At 50.1% G+C, this 16,814-nt stretch overlaps 1 protein-coding gene across 1 annotated transcript in view; it reads left to right on the top strand.

Annotated features, from left to right (window-relative positions):
• The window catches only part of LOC133265798 (gonadotropin-releasing hormone II receptor-like), a 38,241-nt gene extending 21,628 nt beyond the window's left edge, over positions 1–16,613 (top strand). The window contains exon 5 of the transcript XR_009742115.1: positions 16,546–16,613. The gene's annotated coding sequence lies outside the window, so the exon portion shown is untranslated. The remainder of the gene's footprint in view (positions 1–16,545) is intronic.
• The last annotated feature ends 201 nt before the right edge of the window (positions 16,614–16,814 follow it).

Here is a 16,814-nt window from a genome sequence, read left to right as displayed (position 1 = left end):
CTGTGGTCTGATAAAATGGCTTGTGGTATACAGTGACACAAAGCTGCTTTGAAGCTTGCCTCACTTCCCCTCCAGCCTACTGTGGCCAACACTGGGGTAACCACAAATGTGGCTCCATCCCCTGCTCCTCCTGCTCCAAGGGGACATGGCAGGGACTTTGTAGAAACATCACAGAATCCCAGACTGGTTTGGGGTGGAAGGGACCTGAAAGCTCATCCAGTTCCAGCCCCCTGCCATGGGCAGGGACACCTTCCACGAGAACAGCTTACTCCAAGCCCCATCCTTGTACCCTGCCGGGGATGGGGCAGGAATGTGTATTGCGGGAAGGCTACAAAGCCTTTTGCTTTAGAGGTGAGGGCAGGCAATGAGCTGTGAGATGTGCCCAGCAGGAGGTCAGGAACCGCTGCGTGGGCTGTGTGAACAGTATGCAGGGAGCTGTGCCAGCAATCCCGCTTCTACTGAGCTCCAAAATACGGAGAGGCTCTTCCACACCCTCACCCCACCCTTAAGCTTCTGCAGTTCCCGGCTTTGTGGCATTGGAGAGGATAATGGGTCACTTAGAGGCAGGTTTTGCTTGGAGAGGTGCGGCCTGAGCATCCCATCTGCTGCGTTGCTCTTTTCTTTGCACCAAAGGATGCGTCAAAACAGCGAAGGGAGGGTTTGGCGTGTGCTGCGCCTGTTTAGCTGCCCCCATAGCAGGGAAGGGATGGTGCCCTGTGCTGGTTTCCCTTTGCCGGCTGATGGCAGCAGTGCATCTGCGCAGAGGGACAGAGCAGGCGGCTGCGGGAGCGGGGCAGGGCTGGGGCAGTGAGAGCAGCTCTCCCCTTGCCTGCTCTGAGCGCATTACCCCAGATAAAGCAACTTAGGGGTCGTAACACAGCTTCCCACTGCGAATCGGGCTTTGCCTCTGATCAAGTCAGTCCTAAATAGGAGAGTTGCTTGAGAGCAGCGTGGCAATAAGTCCGCAGCTTCAGAGGGGACGAACTGCCATCAACTTCCCATGTCTGCGCACCCACCTGCTGATTTATCCCTTCAAGCACAGCAGAACAGGAAACGCCAGGCACCGATCCTGTTCCTCTTCCTAAAGCAGGGCTGATACTTCCCTGGGAGCCAGGAGGCAATGGGATGACTCCCTTGCCCTCAGAGGAGCTGTGGGCTTTGTCCTGCTGTTATCCTGCTTTTCCCTGGGATGTGCATGGCATTACACTGAAAGGAAAAGAATGTGTCCTGCTTGCTGCCTTCAACACAGTGATTTTAGGGGAAGAAAGAGGACTATGTGCAATTGTTATGTTGTTCCCTACCTCAGCTTCACACTGAAATATTTAAGGTCCTCCATGAATAATGCAGCTTCAGCCCCCAGCCTGTTTTGCACTTCACACTAACCAGGCCCATAAAACAGGAGGATTGCTCCTGGCATACATTACACCACACAGGACATCTCCCACCAAGCAAAGCTTTGTCTTCACTGCCACAAAGGGTGCTGGGATTTTTTTTCCCTGTATCCGAGAGAGATAATGAGCATGAGTTCTCACTTTAAAATATTGATGGAAACAAGTCACCTGTGGGTTTTTACCTGGTGCTAACTAGCTGTGGTCCACACCGCACCTATACTTGTGCCTGATCCCACGTAGGTTCCTTTTTATCCAGCTGCCATCTCATGTAGCAGAGCTATGCTGCACTTAATCTATAGGAACAATATGCTGTATTTAGCTGATGGGACCAAATGAGCCAGGTCAGTGTCTGCACCTTCACAATAACAGCTCCATTTGTGTGATTTAGAGAAGAAAAAGCCATGCTGGGTGACTGGGTAGGTTGAGTCTCTCTCTGAGCAGTTTTGTGCTGGCATAATCAGTGTCTGGAAGTGACTTTTAGATCTGATTTATATCCAGCTGAGAGCGGTCAGGTATTGTCGAGTGCTGGGAGAGAAACTGGTACAATAGGAATCGGGATTGTTCCGTAACCCAAAATGGGAATTATTTCTTTCTCTTGACTAGGAATTAGGTACCTAAGACGCAGTAATGGGTAGGGGCAGCATGCTCTAATGGCACGAGGCTCATGCACACCCTGTCACGTAGAACATGTCCCTTCCCAGGTCCTTGTAAAGTTCAAAAGAGACTTTTGGAGCATTTTAATGATGCTGCTACTGAGAACAGGACCCCTTTGGTGTTGGGTTTAGTTGCTTCCAGCCACGCTGTGCAAAGTTCTCCCCTTCTCAAAGGAGAAGGAAAGATGAGGCAAGAGGGGAAGAAAAGTGTGCTTCCCCCCCCCCCCCCCCCCCCCCATGAAGGTACCTTTACATTCACCCCAAACTGCACTCTTGATGGATTTTGGATTAAAAGCAGCAATATGCATCCCTGGACATCTGGTCTGTCATCAATGACATTAGGATCTGTCACATCGGAATTGCCATCTGTGATCCTGTCGGAGGCCTTTCAAAGGGGAGGAAATGAGAGGGTGGAGATCAAGGAATGGTTTGCTGCAGGAAAAAAAGTGGCTTGGAAGCCCTGGAGGTGCACATGCCTTCCTTCAGCTCTGGAAATCACTCCATTCCTCCATCAGATTGAGGACAAAGGTAGAAAAATCTTGGGGTTTGGGAAAACCTTGGGAAGCTTTTGATGAAGGAAGGAGATGAAGCAGGGAAGGAAAGGTGGGATTGTCTGGAAGGTGGTTAAAAAATAAAGGGCCGTGATGAGTTCATCCAGACCTGAACCCTCTCCCCAGAGGCTGATGATGCTCTGAGGAGGATAAAGCAGTAGAGGGGCTTGTGGGGTGTTCCTAGTGTGTCTGCAGCCTCCATTGTGCTCAGGGACTTCCCAGGTTAGATGTGAGATGTCTGATTGAAGGGAATGGCTCAAGAGCTAAGGTCCATACAGGGGGTATTGTCCCTCCCAGGCTGCACGCTTCCGAAATGAAGCAAGGTTAAAGCTTTCCTTCCCCAGCACGCAGTGTGCCAGCGCATCTCCAGAGCCTCCTGCTCCTGATTCCTGCACAAAGGTTGCTGTAATGACTCCCAGGAAGATGGAAAGAACAGTCAGAGACCCGGAACAGCAAGGAGAGGTTTTCCAGTTGCTTTCTTGCATTGTCTGGTTGCACCACCTGCAAACCCTCTCCCAACCCAGTGCTCTTTGGAAAGATGGGCATCTCTGGAAAGGCTGCTGCAGAGGCAACAGCATTTTAACCTCCAGGGCCCCAGTGATGCTGTTTTCCACATGTTTTGTTTTTCTCTTTATTGGCTAGGTATAAACTTTCCCATGGAAACCCAAGACTAATCCAATCACGGCCGGCCCATCAGCTATTTATTTAAAGAGGTAGGTCCTCATCTTGTATTTTGGCCATCAATCCCCATTAGTTTCCCTATATGGTTGATTGAATAGTCCATTGCCTGTACTAATAAGCACCCAGCACCCATTAGTTGTCCCACAGAGCTTTAGTTTTATTACAAACAATTCATGTCAGTCTAGGCCAGATGAAATGCTTTTAGCTGGATTGTTTTGATCGCATTACTTGGAAGGTGGCATGGGAGCACCTGGAAGCTTGGAGACTGGGCTGCTTTTGCGCGTACACAGCGCAGGAGAAATGCAGATGAGACAGTTGTGAGTGAGGCTGTAAGGGCACAGCGAGTGCATTTAAACCTGCAGAAAAGGCTCTTTGGTTTGTCCTGTTTGGGTCAGTCTAGAAGGAATGCCTGAGGAACTAAAGCAAATGTTCCCATCACCTTCTGCCTGGCTTTGGGCTTTCGAACGCCAGTGGATCTCGGGACTTGCCATTGGTGTTTCTCTTCCTTTTTCATTCTCCCTCTTCATTCCTCACACCACAAGCCTAGGAAGCCTTTTTGCAGCTCTTTGGCCTCCAGTAAGCTGTTTACAAGCAATTTGGCTCGCTGCTCTGCAGCAAACAGGGTGGAAGGCAGGAATGGCTGCAAATCACTCTTCAGCTGCTCTCCATCACGCCAGCTCTGGCTTCCATCTACCTGACAGCCCTGCTAAAAGGATAATAATGCTTTAAAAATTAGAGTCAGCTGAACAACTACTTCATAAATTCATGGCTTTGCCCTGATCCTTTCCAGAAGTTTTCCTTTCACATCGAGTCCATGTCATACCTTGGATTCCTTCCCTTTGGAAATGCTGCTGCTTTTCTACTTTCCAAGCTGGGTCACCCAGCTATGCAAAGGGAGTTACCAATTATCTGTCATGACCTCCACATAAACAAGCCTTGTTTCGGGATAATCTTGGGATCTCTCCTTCAGGGAACATGGGATAATCCCTCCGTGGTATTGTCTCATTGTGGGATTTTGTCCTCGAGAGATAAACCGGTCCTGAAATCCTATTAAGAGCTATTCTGCCTGCCCTGGAAAGAGATGAACTCGCAGATGAAACAAACTCCTGGCAAACTTGGAAGAGACCCTTAGCTTTGCCTACCTGATGGGAAGCAGCTCTGTTTCACAGCAGCTGTTTCCATCTGCTCTGCTTCTGAAAGCAATTCCAGATCTAACACAGCCCAGGCTTTTATATGGGCCTGATGGTCCTTCTCAGCTCATCAAATCCACCTCGAGCTACCAGCAGGCAACCATGGTAAATACACGGGGCTTGCTCGAGATGTGGTGGGAAGGCAGCACTTGTTGGGAAGGCTGGTTGGGTGGGGGATAGAGCATCTTCTCAACCTAAGGCAGGTCCTATCTGTGTTGAGGGATGGATTTGATTGCCCTGTTGGGTTTTCCATACACACAAAGGTGTGCAATGACAGAGGAGCTGGGCAGGAGAGCTCCCACCAGAGGGTCAGCTTTATTGTTCTGCTTCATAATGTGGGGACTCCCAGCAGGGAGGGTACCTGGCTGGCAACTCCCAGGGTTTTCAGCCTGGTTCTCTAAAGACAACCTCTTGGTCGTGCATCCTCCTCCCGGAATAACTCTGACCCCGGTGCCTGAGCTATTTTGGCCATCTCAGTGAACTGGGGGACAAGCTGCTGCTCTGAATCCTATCAGAGGAGCCTGATGCAAAGCACATTCACAGAGACCATGTGGGGATGCTGAGCACAGCCACAACAAGGCCGCTTGGTGCCTGTCACATACCTGTGTGCAGCATCACCTGCCATCAGAAACTGCCCAGCAAATGTTGTGGTCTTTGCTTGGCTTCTTGGTCTGTGAGCAAAAAGGATCATTGAACCGATGGGTGCTTGGTGGCTGCCTTGCTCTTGAGCTGATAACACATTGCCTTTTGTTTTCTCATAGAAATACGTGGTAACACGGCGCTGCTGATTTCCCATGAATGAGTAGAGTCAATAGCAAACATCCCTAACTCAGATAACCACCGCTGCCTTTAAAGATACCCAGGTCTTCCTGTGTCTGGGATTAAAGAGGAGCCTCACAGAGAGGAAGCTTAATAAAACACAGTGGAGGTCAGGCTCCAGGGAACCAGAGAAGGTTTTTAGGATCCACACCTCCTTGAAGCTCAGTTTTGTACCTGCTTAAATCAGGAGTTTATTAATAATAACAATACTTTGCATCCCTGCACCTCCTCACACTCGAAAGCCCTTTGCATGGTGGTGGTGGTGTGGGGTTTAGCCCAGGTTTCTCCTCCGGTTTCTCTTCAATCGTGGAGGGCTCAATTTAACCTTTTTTGTGCCTTTTCTTAGCAGCACAACAAATAAAGAGAGCATTTACTTTTGAGTACCAAACCTGAAAGTGGCACTGGCTGGTTTCCCGTGGCAGGTTCATGCCTCTTCCTTGACATCCAGACACTTAAGATGGAAAGAAATACAGTCTCAGCAGCAGCTCCCAGGCACCACTGCAATAAATACAGACTCTGCCTCTTTAGCAATCCCCGCTTACCCTTCCAATCTTGTGTCGTTAGGGAAGTTATGACAATAAAAGGAAAACAAATCCATCAGTCAGGGGGAGCTTGGAAATGGTTTCCAAAAGGCAGGAGGATTTGATAGAAAATAGTCGGTGAAGTATGAAAATCAGATCTCTTGTGTTAGAAATCTGACAACTCCAGCACAGTCAGATTGTATCCCAAGGGATGTTGATGGGAAGAGGGGAGCCTGCCCAAGTCTGGCATTCATAGAAAAGGACAGAAAGTAGTCTATGTTGTCTTAGATTCTTGTTTCATTTAACCCGGAGCTGTTCAGCTGTGAAAGGCTCCAGTCCCTGCTGTGCATCTGTAGGGTTTGTTGTGCATGGGCATCAGTGTCTCCCTGTCTGACTATAGTGTTCATGTCTGAATATAGTGATGGTGATCTAAACCTCTTGGGTTCTTTTCCTTCTCGGCATCTTGCTTTTGGGCTCCTCCAGGCATTGTATGAATGTATGAGATGTATGAGCATCTCCTGCCCTCGCAGTGGTGTGTCGCCATGTCCCACCAGTTCTGCACGGCCCAACCTTTTCTAGTCAGTGATTGCTCTCGGTGCAGACATGAACTGTAGCCCTGTAGATTAATTCTGGTGCACCAGGGTCTGGATCTGGTGTATTTGCCACCAGCATCAGAGCCATGAGCAGCTGGAGAAGGATCTCTCCTCGCTGCAGAAACCACTGGGTCTGTAACACGCCTCCTGTGCAGCATCCTCGCCCGAGGACCGTCAAGCATAAGTCCAATCCTCAGCAATAAATCCATCACAGGAGCAGGGAGCGGATGAAGCCGCTGCAGAGATAAAGGTCAAATTATAAAGGCCATGCTAAAATATGCTCATAGGAAATGACAGCTTATAAGTGCTCTGTTATGTAATTACTTATGTCAGGCAGATAAATCTGGACAGCAATTATTTTTAACCTAAATCAAGCAAACAGCTACTGCAGGAGCTTCCCTGGGTCTCAACATTTCTTTTAACTATCATTTTGGGGGCAAAATGTGGACCTTTGCATAACAAACAGCATTCTTAAAGGGCTGGTTTTCACTGCCTCTGACGTCGGAAGGTGGGGTTGCTGCTTCAGTTATCCCCATCTCCAACTGCACCCGAAATGATGCTGTGAAATGAGCCTAAGCCCAAAGAAAGAGGATAGCATAGGAAATCACAATGCCCTTTTGCAGGCTGGTGTCACAGCCTTTTGCTCCAGCCTGGCATACAAAATCCAGGTCCTTTTGGTCCAGCATCATCTTCCAGCCTCTGCATGGTCTAAAATCTTCCCTCGTGTTGCTCAAGAAGCTTCCTAGCCAAGAATATTCCTCTGTGCCTTATGGAGAGATCTTGGGACCATGTATCATCTTACATAGCATTTCAGTCTTGGCTCTTTGACCTGCGCCTGGGGGAGCTGCCCTTGTTCTCTGAAGGTCATTTGAATATCAGCAGAGACGTTCATCATCCTGGGGCCTCAAGGAAGGTATTGATCATGTATGATGAATCAGCGCATGTGCCGTGCAGGAGGGATGATGAGTTAATGGATGAAAGATGTGAGAGCTCGCGCTTTCATCCCAGGTCGCTGTTTGTTCCTCCTCCCTGATGCGAGGCTCTTCCTGCCCCGGCAGTGTGGGAGATGTAAAGGGCAGTGAGAGATGGGCTGATGGGTGCTGGAGGCACCCTGTCCTGGGGACACAGCCTGGGTCTTCCCCGGTGGCAGTGCCATGGTTGGCAATTGGATTTTGGGGAGAGGGATGGGTAAATGAAACGCTGCTTTGGTCTGTGGTGTAGAAACCAAGAGGACGTGGTGCAGCAGAGGAGAACACATGAGGAGCCCTTGGGGAAATAAAGCCTTTCGTCTCATTTTCACACCAGTGCCATGGAGCTTAGGCAGCCCTTTTGTCTGCAATGCAGCTCCTGCTGCTCTCGCTGAACCTATAACCACCATAGACGAGCAGGGCAATGAATGTGCCCTTCCGAACCAGATAGATTACCAAACCAGGGGCATTTATTCTGCAAGCAGCATTAATGTTGTTATACCAATCAAAACTGCTAACAAACAGCTTTGGTAAAGACCTACCTGTTTAAATCGAATTTTCCTCCTCTCTTCCACTCTCCAAGGATCTTTTACTTTAAAGATCATAATTCATTTCACCTCCAAGGCAAAAATGTCATTTTCTTTTAGCTTTCCAACTTGGTCTGACTGACATATCCCTGAGCAGTGTGCTTGCAATGCCTCAGTCACATAGCATCGATAGGTAACACGTTGTATGGTCCATAGGGACCACGAAGGACACGGGGAGGTGTTTGAGGCACCAGTGCTAAAAAATACCCATATCTCTTTGGAGCTCCATTGCTTTGGAGGCAACGTGAGGAAGGAGGAGATGCCACGTGCCTGTCGGATGTGCCACTCTTCCAGCCTGCAGGAATTAACTGCAAATACTGATTTATTAATCTTTGTAAACCAGCGCAGCATCACACATCCCACTGAGAGCGCTTTGCGTGAGGTGTTATTCCAAAGGGCTGTTCCTGATTGATTACTTTCACCCCCGATTCTCCCCTATATGAGTGTTTTGGAAGAAAAGCACGTTATTCCAAAGGCGATTAAGTCATTTGGAAGAGGATTACGGTGTTTTGGAATAACCCCCTCTTATTCCAGAATGAGATCAGTCACACAGGGAGTTAATCGGAAACAGCTATTTTACTCCTCTGGGAAGCCCCCCCCACCATCATAAACAGTCAGACTACTGCCTGCTGCCCACTGGTGCCTTCTTCCACCTTGGGGTCTAAGGCCAGCTGGGGCATTATGGCTCAGTAATTTAGGGAGATGGTTTAATTACTTCTGGCCTTGAATATGGGCTTCCTGTAGTAGTGAAGACCTTGAGTCCTCTGTAGAAACTGCAATGAACAAGCATTTCATGGACTGAAAAGCCAGATTCTTGTTGCCTTCAAGAGACTTTTGCTTCCCAAAAGCCTCTCCATTTAGTTCAGTAAGGGCTGAACCAAACCACGTTGGAGGCATCCACCCCATCCCTCACCCGCAGTCATGAGGAGCATCAGCATCGCCCATAACACTGCATCTATCGCATGCGCACCGCAGCCATCACACTTCATAATGCACCAACCCAGAAATGATGGGCTTCCATATGCTACAAATCATTTTTTTTCATCCTCTGATATGTATTTATTATTGAAAAATTAAAGGGTTTCCTACATTCTTATTTCCAAGCCGGGCCAAACACAGCCCCAGCAGCAAGTGATGCATATTTATTTCCAGCTCGAGGAGGAAAAATATAACTTCTTTCCTCGTGTTTCTATAATTTCTTTTCTGTGCATATGCAAATTGCTGGTTTATTTGTGCAAGATTTATGCAGCTAAATGATGGGGAATTACCGAGGCAATTCAGCACTTAGAAAGGAGAGAGACAATTGCTGCAATTTGCTCGTGCCATGTGCTAATTCCTTCAGAAAATGCTTTTGCTCATTTATTTGCACCAAGCACCGGTTTCTGCCCCCTTAAGCAAGCTCAGGAAATTTTCTCCAGGGTCAATATACTGCAAATGGTATCTATTTCTTTTCTGCCTGTGCCATCGCCTCCCCATAATCCTTTATAGCAATTAGTAACAATAATGAAATATAGCTGTGATTTCCCAGCAGCCAGGGCTTGTGAAACAAGCACATTTTCTGGTCAAATTGGCCGTTTAAGCATGCTGCTCAGGAAGCTTTAAATCCACCTCGATGGATCGCTACGAGCTAAGCTCCATGGGAGGGGGAAACCACTGCTGGAAGCAGATTTCTTCCCTGCCAAAACTGAAGCCGCTCTGCGAGGGGATGCTCACAGGTTTGGGGGATCTCTCACGCCGGCATGAGCCGATGCATTGGGCGATGCTGTGGGACATTGGCTTGGAAGCCGGTGGCAACAAGAACCGGGGCATTTCCCAAGTTTTCCTCCATGTAGCTCCTAGGTGAGGCCGAGCAGGGCAATCCCACAGGGCTGGGATCATGGAATCATAGAATCATTTCGGTTGGAAAGGGCTTTTAGGATCAAGTCCAGCTGTTAACCTGGTACTGCTGAGTCCATCACTAACCCATGTCCCTCAGTGCCGCATCTACACATCTTTTAAATCCCTGCAGCGATGGTGACTCCAGCACTGCCCTGGGCAGCCTGTGCCAATGCTTGACAGCCCTTTCATTGGAGACATTTTTCCTCAGCTCCATCTAAACCTGCCCTGGTGCAGCTTGAGGCCGGTTCCTCTTGTCCCATCCCTTGTTCCTTGGGAGCAGAGCCCAGGCCCTCCTGGCTCCATCCTCCTCTCAGGCAGTTGGAGGGAGCCATCAGGTCCCCCCCTGAGCCTTCTCTTCTCCAGACTGAACCCCCCAGGTCCCTCAGCCCTTCCCCATCACACTTGGGCTCCAGGCCCTGCACCAGCTCCATTCCCTTCTCTGGCCCCGCTCCAGTCTCTCTTGTAGTGAGGGGCCCAGAGCTGAGCACAGGATTCGAGGTTCAGCTCAGTGCAGGGGCACAACCACTGCCCTGGCCCTGCTGCTGCACTGGTGCTGATCCAGGCCAGGATGCTGGGTGCTTCCAGGCTGCCTGGGCACAAGGGGCTCATGTTCAGCTCCATCAATCAGCACCCCCAGGTCCTTTCCCATGAGCAGTTTCTAACCGCTCTTCCCCAAGCTTGGAGCATCGCATTGGGTTGTTGTGGCCCAAGTGCAAGACCCAGCACTGAGCCTGATGCCTTAGATCCACTGGCCGGATGCAGGATGGAGATGGGACACAGGGGCAGAGGTCCAGAGCCTCAGGAACTAACCTAGAGGTCCTGCAAAAGGAGTGGTTGTAGTTAAATGTCACCAGACAGCTGGTACCCAGCACTCAGGAGAAAGGGAAGTGATTTAGGCTTGGTCATTATCAGAACAACATGTGTGGAGGATGGGGCAATGAGAAGAGCAGCCGTTTTCTATTAGGATAAGAGTGGGTCAGGTGTAGTTAAAACTGGGTAAATGGAGCAGGAAATGTGGCTGTATATTATTCACCCAAGATATATTGCACACATTAGCTGTGTTTGATCGGGTTATCCGGAGACTTGGTGCTCCGAGTGGTGTTTTAGGGTGGCCAAATCCAGGCTTTGTACTCTATTAAAATAAATATATTGCTGGTGTTTAATAAAGTCACTGAGTTTAAACATAACCCAAAGTCATTGAGCCGTCTCCTCTGGAAGTCTGGGCTTGTAATGAATCCGTGCCCGCAATGGGCTTTTGAAGGTGGGAGGTGTGATGGTCATATTGTTTCTATAGCAAAATAATTTATGGATATTCATTTAATGATGTTACCGGCTTCCAAAGTGTTCCTGCTCCTGGCAGCTCTTATGGTTTCTATCCTGGCACAGAGGGGCTGGAGGCTTTGCTGCAAGCACTCGTGGGCTACCCTGGGCTGCGCCTGTGCTGGTGGAGCAAGGCTGGTGTGAAACGCAGCTGTGTAAACGGCACTGGCTTTGCAGAAGTAATGGGAAAAGAAGCTTTTCTCCGTTAAGAAGCCACATGCAGATGGCATTGCTGGCAACAGGCAAGTGGAAATGAGGGGTTTTTGGTGCTTGAAGCTTCTGAGGCTTAATGAAGAATTGTCTGTCTGCTTGAAAGCAGGAAAGTGAAGGAGCTCTAATTAACTTGCATTAGGTGATCTAAGGAATAATACCTTTTGTCTCAGCTGTATCCTATGCAGCATCTTTTATCTGCATTTACCTTTGATACTCTTTCACCCACCCCTTGGGGCATGAACAGGCACTTTGCTATGTCCCTGTGGCTCCGTCCTAACTTCTGGGATAAACAGATCTGATAAATATGAGTTCCTGGCATAGCAGCATCCCTCTTTCCTTTCAGTGATGGAGAGCTGAGGTCCAGGTCCCTTTGAAACACTGGGATCCACACAGCCAGGCTCACCCCACGGACACGCTGAGGATGAGCAAACCCCCCTGGGGACAAACCCTGCCCTGAGGCTCATCTCATCTAACTCTCTACATTTAGGCATCCCAGTGGGAAGCGGAACAAGTCTGTGCAGGGAGCCTCAGCCAAGCGTTGGACCCGTTCCTTCCCCACCTGAGACCTCCATAGAGGAGCCTCTGCTGCAGCTAGAGATGCTGCTTCACGATCAAACCCAAACCAAGTGTCACGGCTGCGGGGAGACTGCCCTGGCTCCCCCTTCCCTGCGGCCCCGGGGCCGTGCTCGGTGCCTCACCACAACCATCAGCCCATCTGCGGGCAGTAAATCCCGCGGCAGCATCCGGCGCTGGCCGCGGCTTCATTCCCCCTTTGCCTCCAACAAAGCTCTATTGTTCCGGTGTGACCAGCGCTCAGGAGCCCCCTGAGCTCCGGCCATATATCTGCCCCTGCCAGAGCCTGGAGGGTGGCTGGGACCTCAAAGGGGTCAGAGAAAGGGAATGTCACGGCTGGATGACAATTACCCCTCCGGCTGGGAAAAGCCGGGGCCGAGGCTGCTCTGTGACCTGGAGCCTTTTAGAGGATCTTGGAGGGTCTCAGGGTAGTGAGGCGCTGTTTGTTCTGCTTCAGCGTGGCTTGGAATCACAGAGTGGATGGGTTGGAAGGGACCCTAAAGCCCATCCAGCTCCAACTGCTGCCATGAGCAGGGACACCTTCCACTAGAGCAGCTTGCTCCAAGCCCCTGTGTCCAACCTGGCCTTGAACACTGCCAGGGATGGGGCGGCTCTGGGCACCCTGTGCCCAGCAGATGCTAAATGGGGTTAAACCCCAAAGAAACAGAAACCACAAGTGTGCAAACTGCTGGGCTTGTGTTAAATGGGAGATGGGAAGTACTGGGTGGTATCAGGCAAAATAGAGCAAGGTCATTTGTACCCAGGGCATCTCAGGAGGGGACAGCCGGGGACGTGTCACTGTTCTTGCCCAATGGGCTGGAGCAGAGGCAGCTCTTCCAGGGGGAAGCCTCCCTGTGCCTCCTCCTGATGCTCAACAGTGCTTTATGTGTTTAACCTGCCCCAGGAAAAAGCCCTCTCCTGGCCACAAGCAAACTCCATTCCCGGGAGCAAGCAGCAGCTCCCAGCCAGCCCCTTCCCGCAGGTCCAGCGGCAGCAAAGGCTGCTGGCTCCCATCAATGCACGCAGATGAAACCAGCAAGGGCAGAAGGTGCTTGTTTTGGGGGGAAGGATACTCTCACCCAGGGGGGATGCCTGTGTCCTGTGTGCGTTTATGAAACCCTTTCTGGTTAGGACTTGAAGGATGCTCATTGAAAATCAGGCTGCCATGGAAACCAAAGGTGTTTAGTCTTTTGGGAATGCTGTTGGACGGAGGGATGCAGGGAGAGGTGGGGGGGGGGGGGGGGGGGAGAAAAAGCCTCTGCAAATGAGGCATTTTAGCAAACCCCTCGATTCACCATCACTTGATACCTGTCTGCTGCTTGTGGCTGCTAATTGTGGAGAGAAGGGTTCAGCTCTTTACTGGATGCTTTTCCTTGCCCCAGGGGGCTCCTGGCCCTAAGTGCATCCCAGCGTGGATGTGGCACACGGATCCTCTGGAGGCAGGGATTCGCTGTAGCATCAGCACAGGATCCAGAAGGGGTCAGCAGCCGCGGAGCCCCGAGCATCCTTCTTGCCTTTGGCTCCAGATCCCTGACAGGACGCAGCAGGTCAGGGACCTTCAGCTGCTCCGGGAACCCTGGTCCCAGCAGGATGGGTCCCCTGCCCCATTCCTTGAGGATGAAGCCCCGGGATGCGCAAGCATGGAGAATGGGATTATTTCCCCTCTCCTCCCCTCTCTGCCCTGCACCATGCGCTGCAATGAACGGAGCACATCCGCGCTGTGACGGCGGCATTAACGAAGGGCAGGAGGTTATTACAATCCCCTCTTCTCTTCCTACACCTTGTCACTTCCAGCGCTGTCCCTGCAGCAAACTCCCTCTCCATCCTCAGGCTCCTGCTGGGAGCCTGTAGCCATGGGCAGGAGCTGGGGGCTCCCCCGCATCCCTCACCATAAGCACTTACCAGCACGTGTTTAATTGGAGTAATTAAATGAGTTGCACTAGGCGGAAGGACTGGAGCAGGTCCCTCTTGCACGCACAATGCAGCTCTTGGTGCTACACCCTGCAACCCCTGGCTGCAGGCGCCGGTGCTGCTGGAGGTTGTCATTAACTCTAATTAATTACAAAGATACCCAGCGCTTTCCATCGGGCACCTTTTTAGCAGGGGCCGCTGCTGTGGGCAAAGCCAGGGAGCCGCGCCATGGCTCAGCCTGGGTTTGAAGGCAAAATGCAAAGAAATAGATGGAAAGAGCAGAGCAGCCCCCTCTCTCCCATCAGAATTCCCGAAATCAGCGCATCTCCATGGAAAACCTTGGATTTTTCCTGGTGCCATGGCAAATCCTCAGCAATGGCAGACGGGGCTTTCAGGTCGATTAACCCATGGTTGGGATTTCTCCTCCTGCAGCAGTTAATGCTCCGCCAGTGTTTTACCACCCTATCCAGCTCCGTAATTACAGTGAGTGCACGGAGCAATTAGCAGCTGCTTAAAGCCATTAGCAGCCCCGCCCCATGTAGCCCGTAGCTCATGGCCAGGGCCTGCAGCCCTGTGTGGGGTGAAAGAGCGCCAGGTACCGTCCTCCCGGTACCCGCGGTGGGCAGCACCCTCACTTCTTCCTGAGTTTAGATTTACATCTCGTTTTCCTCATTAAACATGCAGTAAAACGCTAGTGGTGCCCTTAGCAGGGATGCTGAGCATCCCCAGGAGCTGGGACCAAACCCTTCAGTGTGGACTCCCTGATTGATATCATCAGTGTCTGCCCACTAAGATGCAGGAAGCCGGGCAGGATGGATTTGTGCTGGGATTGCACAAACCTGCTTTCCCTTTCTTTTGATTTGTGCTTTATCTGGCTGCAAATATTTCATTTCTCTGGGATTTTGATGCTGCCTCTTGGGGTTGGCCAAACGCTCCGTTTTGTGATGGGGTTTGCGGTCAGGAATTCATCCTTGTTCAGTGCTGGAAGAAATCTAAAGCCCACGAGGGTCTGGGACTGTCTTAGAACATCCATTTTCAGAGGGAAAAGAGAAAACCTTGCCTGGGGTCTCATCCAGGAGGACAAGGGGACAGGGGTGAGGAGTGGAGGAGATACATGGATGCGTATCGCACATCAACGTATCACACAGCAACATCTCAACACATTTTCATATCTGAAAAGGAAAACAAATGTTTTACATATATTTTTCTTGGAATTGCAGTTATTGCCTCCATGTGTCATGCAGATTCAGAGCTCAGTGGTTTAGGTTAAAGGGTTTATCAATGGCTGGACAGCCAGGAGCCATCCACCTCCAGCTCGGTGGCTCAGGCTAAAGGATGGAGATGAAGCTCCATAAAGTGATCCTGGTGTAGGGGTGAGCACAAACACCTCAAATGCAAGGTTTCCATTCCAGATGGAAGCATTTCCATTCATTTTTTTTTTCACGTACCATAAGAGGACAGCAAAAAACACCCAAAATATTCCCCCCAAAGGTCATTTCTTTCAAGGTCTCCCCAAAAAGTGCAGGTTAAAAAAGGCCTGGGAGAAACTAGAGGCTGTTTACCAAATCTTGTAATATTCAATATCTCACACGCAGGGACTTTTGTGCTCTTTGCCTTCCTTTGATGAAAGGATTTAGGAGCTTTAATGGTGGCACATCCTGACCTGTGTGGCTCCACATCCAGGGTGTCCACAGTGGCCTGTCTGTCCCTGGGCAGAGCCCTGTGTCCCCAGCAGTGATGACCCCTCTTCATTATATGTGAATAGCTAGGAAGATGCTTTTGTCCTTTTTTCTCATCCTTTTATAAGCATAGAAAAGAAGATGAAGCTGCTGTGAAAACCACACAGTGTTTTCAATGGGGCTGAATGACCCTGTTGGGGCTCTGCTGGTCCATGGGGTGTCCATGGGAGAAGCTGGGGCTGCTTTCCCAACCCCAAATCTTAAATCACCCATGTATTTATCACTCAGAGCACTCTAAACCAGCGTGTGGCAACTGTAAAGACTTTTAATCATCTAAAGGATTCTGTTCTCTTTGGGAAGTGCATTGCTCTCTGTGTGACTTATTCCTCTCTAGAGCGATGTACGTGGGGGTTTACAGGCACATGTGCCCTTGTTTCTGCTTGTGGTTAGTTGATAATGCAAAACCATCTGGGCTGTCGTGTTCTTTCCCATGTATCCCTGTGGTACAGGACACAAAATAACGTGAGGGTTAAGAGGAATACAATAATGTGGAGGATGGTATTGTTCGTGCTGGGTGAAACCCTGTGAACACAGCAATTGGCATCATTTCCCTTGCAAATTGAGCAGGGAAGCAAAATACCATTTATGAAACTGTAATTTATTCTCTGGGAATCAGGCACTTACAGCGTTGTCTTGTCGCAGGTGAAGTTACAGAACGGGAGGAAATAGATGAATGATGAACGTGACAGCATCCCAGGGTAAAGCATCACAGCGGCAGCCTTGGGAAGCTCCTGAGCTCCCTGCACAGACTGAGTCTACGTTGTGTTCTCCTTAGGACATTAAACCTTCGGGCTGGCTGCAGCCAAACAGGCAGCAGCAAGGTCCAGGGAGGTCCATTGCCTCCATCCTGCTGCATCTCCTGCTGGGGAGCCCTTCAGAAGCCAAATAGCAAAGTCTGGCTCATTACTTTCCCCTGCTTGCAATTAGGCCCTTCCTTAACGATCCTCTTTCTTGCAGATGTGTATATTCTTCTGGTTTGATCCTGTGCAACTAAAACCAGGCAATGTGGACAAGCAAAGTCACCCCTCCAGTGGGAAAACCACCACTGCATCAAACCCCATCATCAGCTGCTCCACAGACACTGCAGGAGATGCTCCATGACCTGATTCCTTGAAGGCTTCTTTTTTTTTGTCTTGGATTTTACTCCCCATCGCTCTTAGCTCTTTTTCTTCTGGCCAGGAGGTGACTCTCCAACAGGGGCATCCCTTGGTAGCCAGCAGTGGGTG

This window comes from Pezoporus flaviventris, unplaced genomic scaffold (genome assembly GCF_033815535.1).
Source record: "Pezoporus flaviventris isolate CSIRO_AGI_PZ_B2104156 unplaced genomic scaffold, CSIRO_AGI_Pfla_v1 ptg000006l, whole genome shotgun sequence".
NCBI classification, from domain to species: domain Eukaryota; kingdom Metazoa; phylum Chordata; class Aves; order Psittaciformes; family Psittacidae; genus Pezoporus; species Pezoporus flaviventris.
Note: the sequence above shows the minus strand (reverse complement) of the source record. Positions and strands in the feature narration are given on the sequence as shown.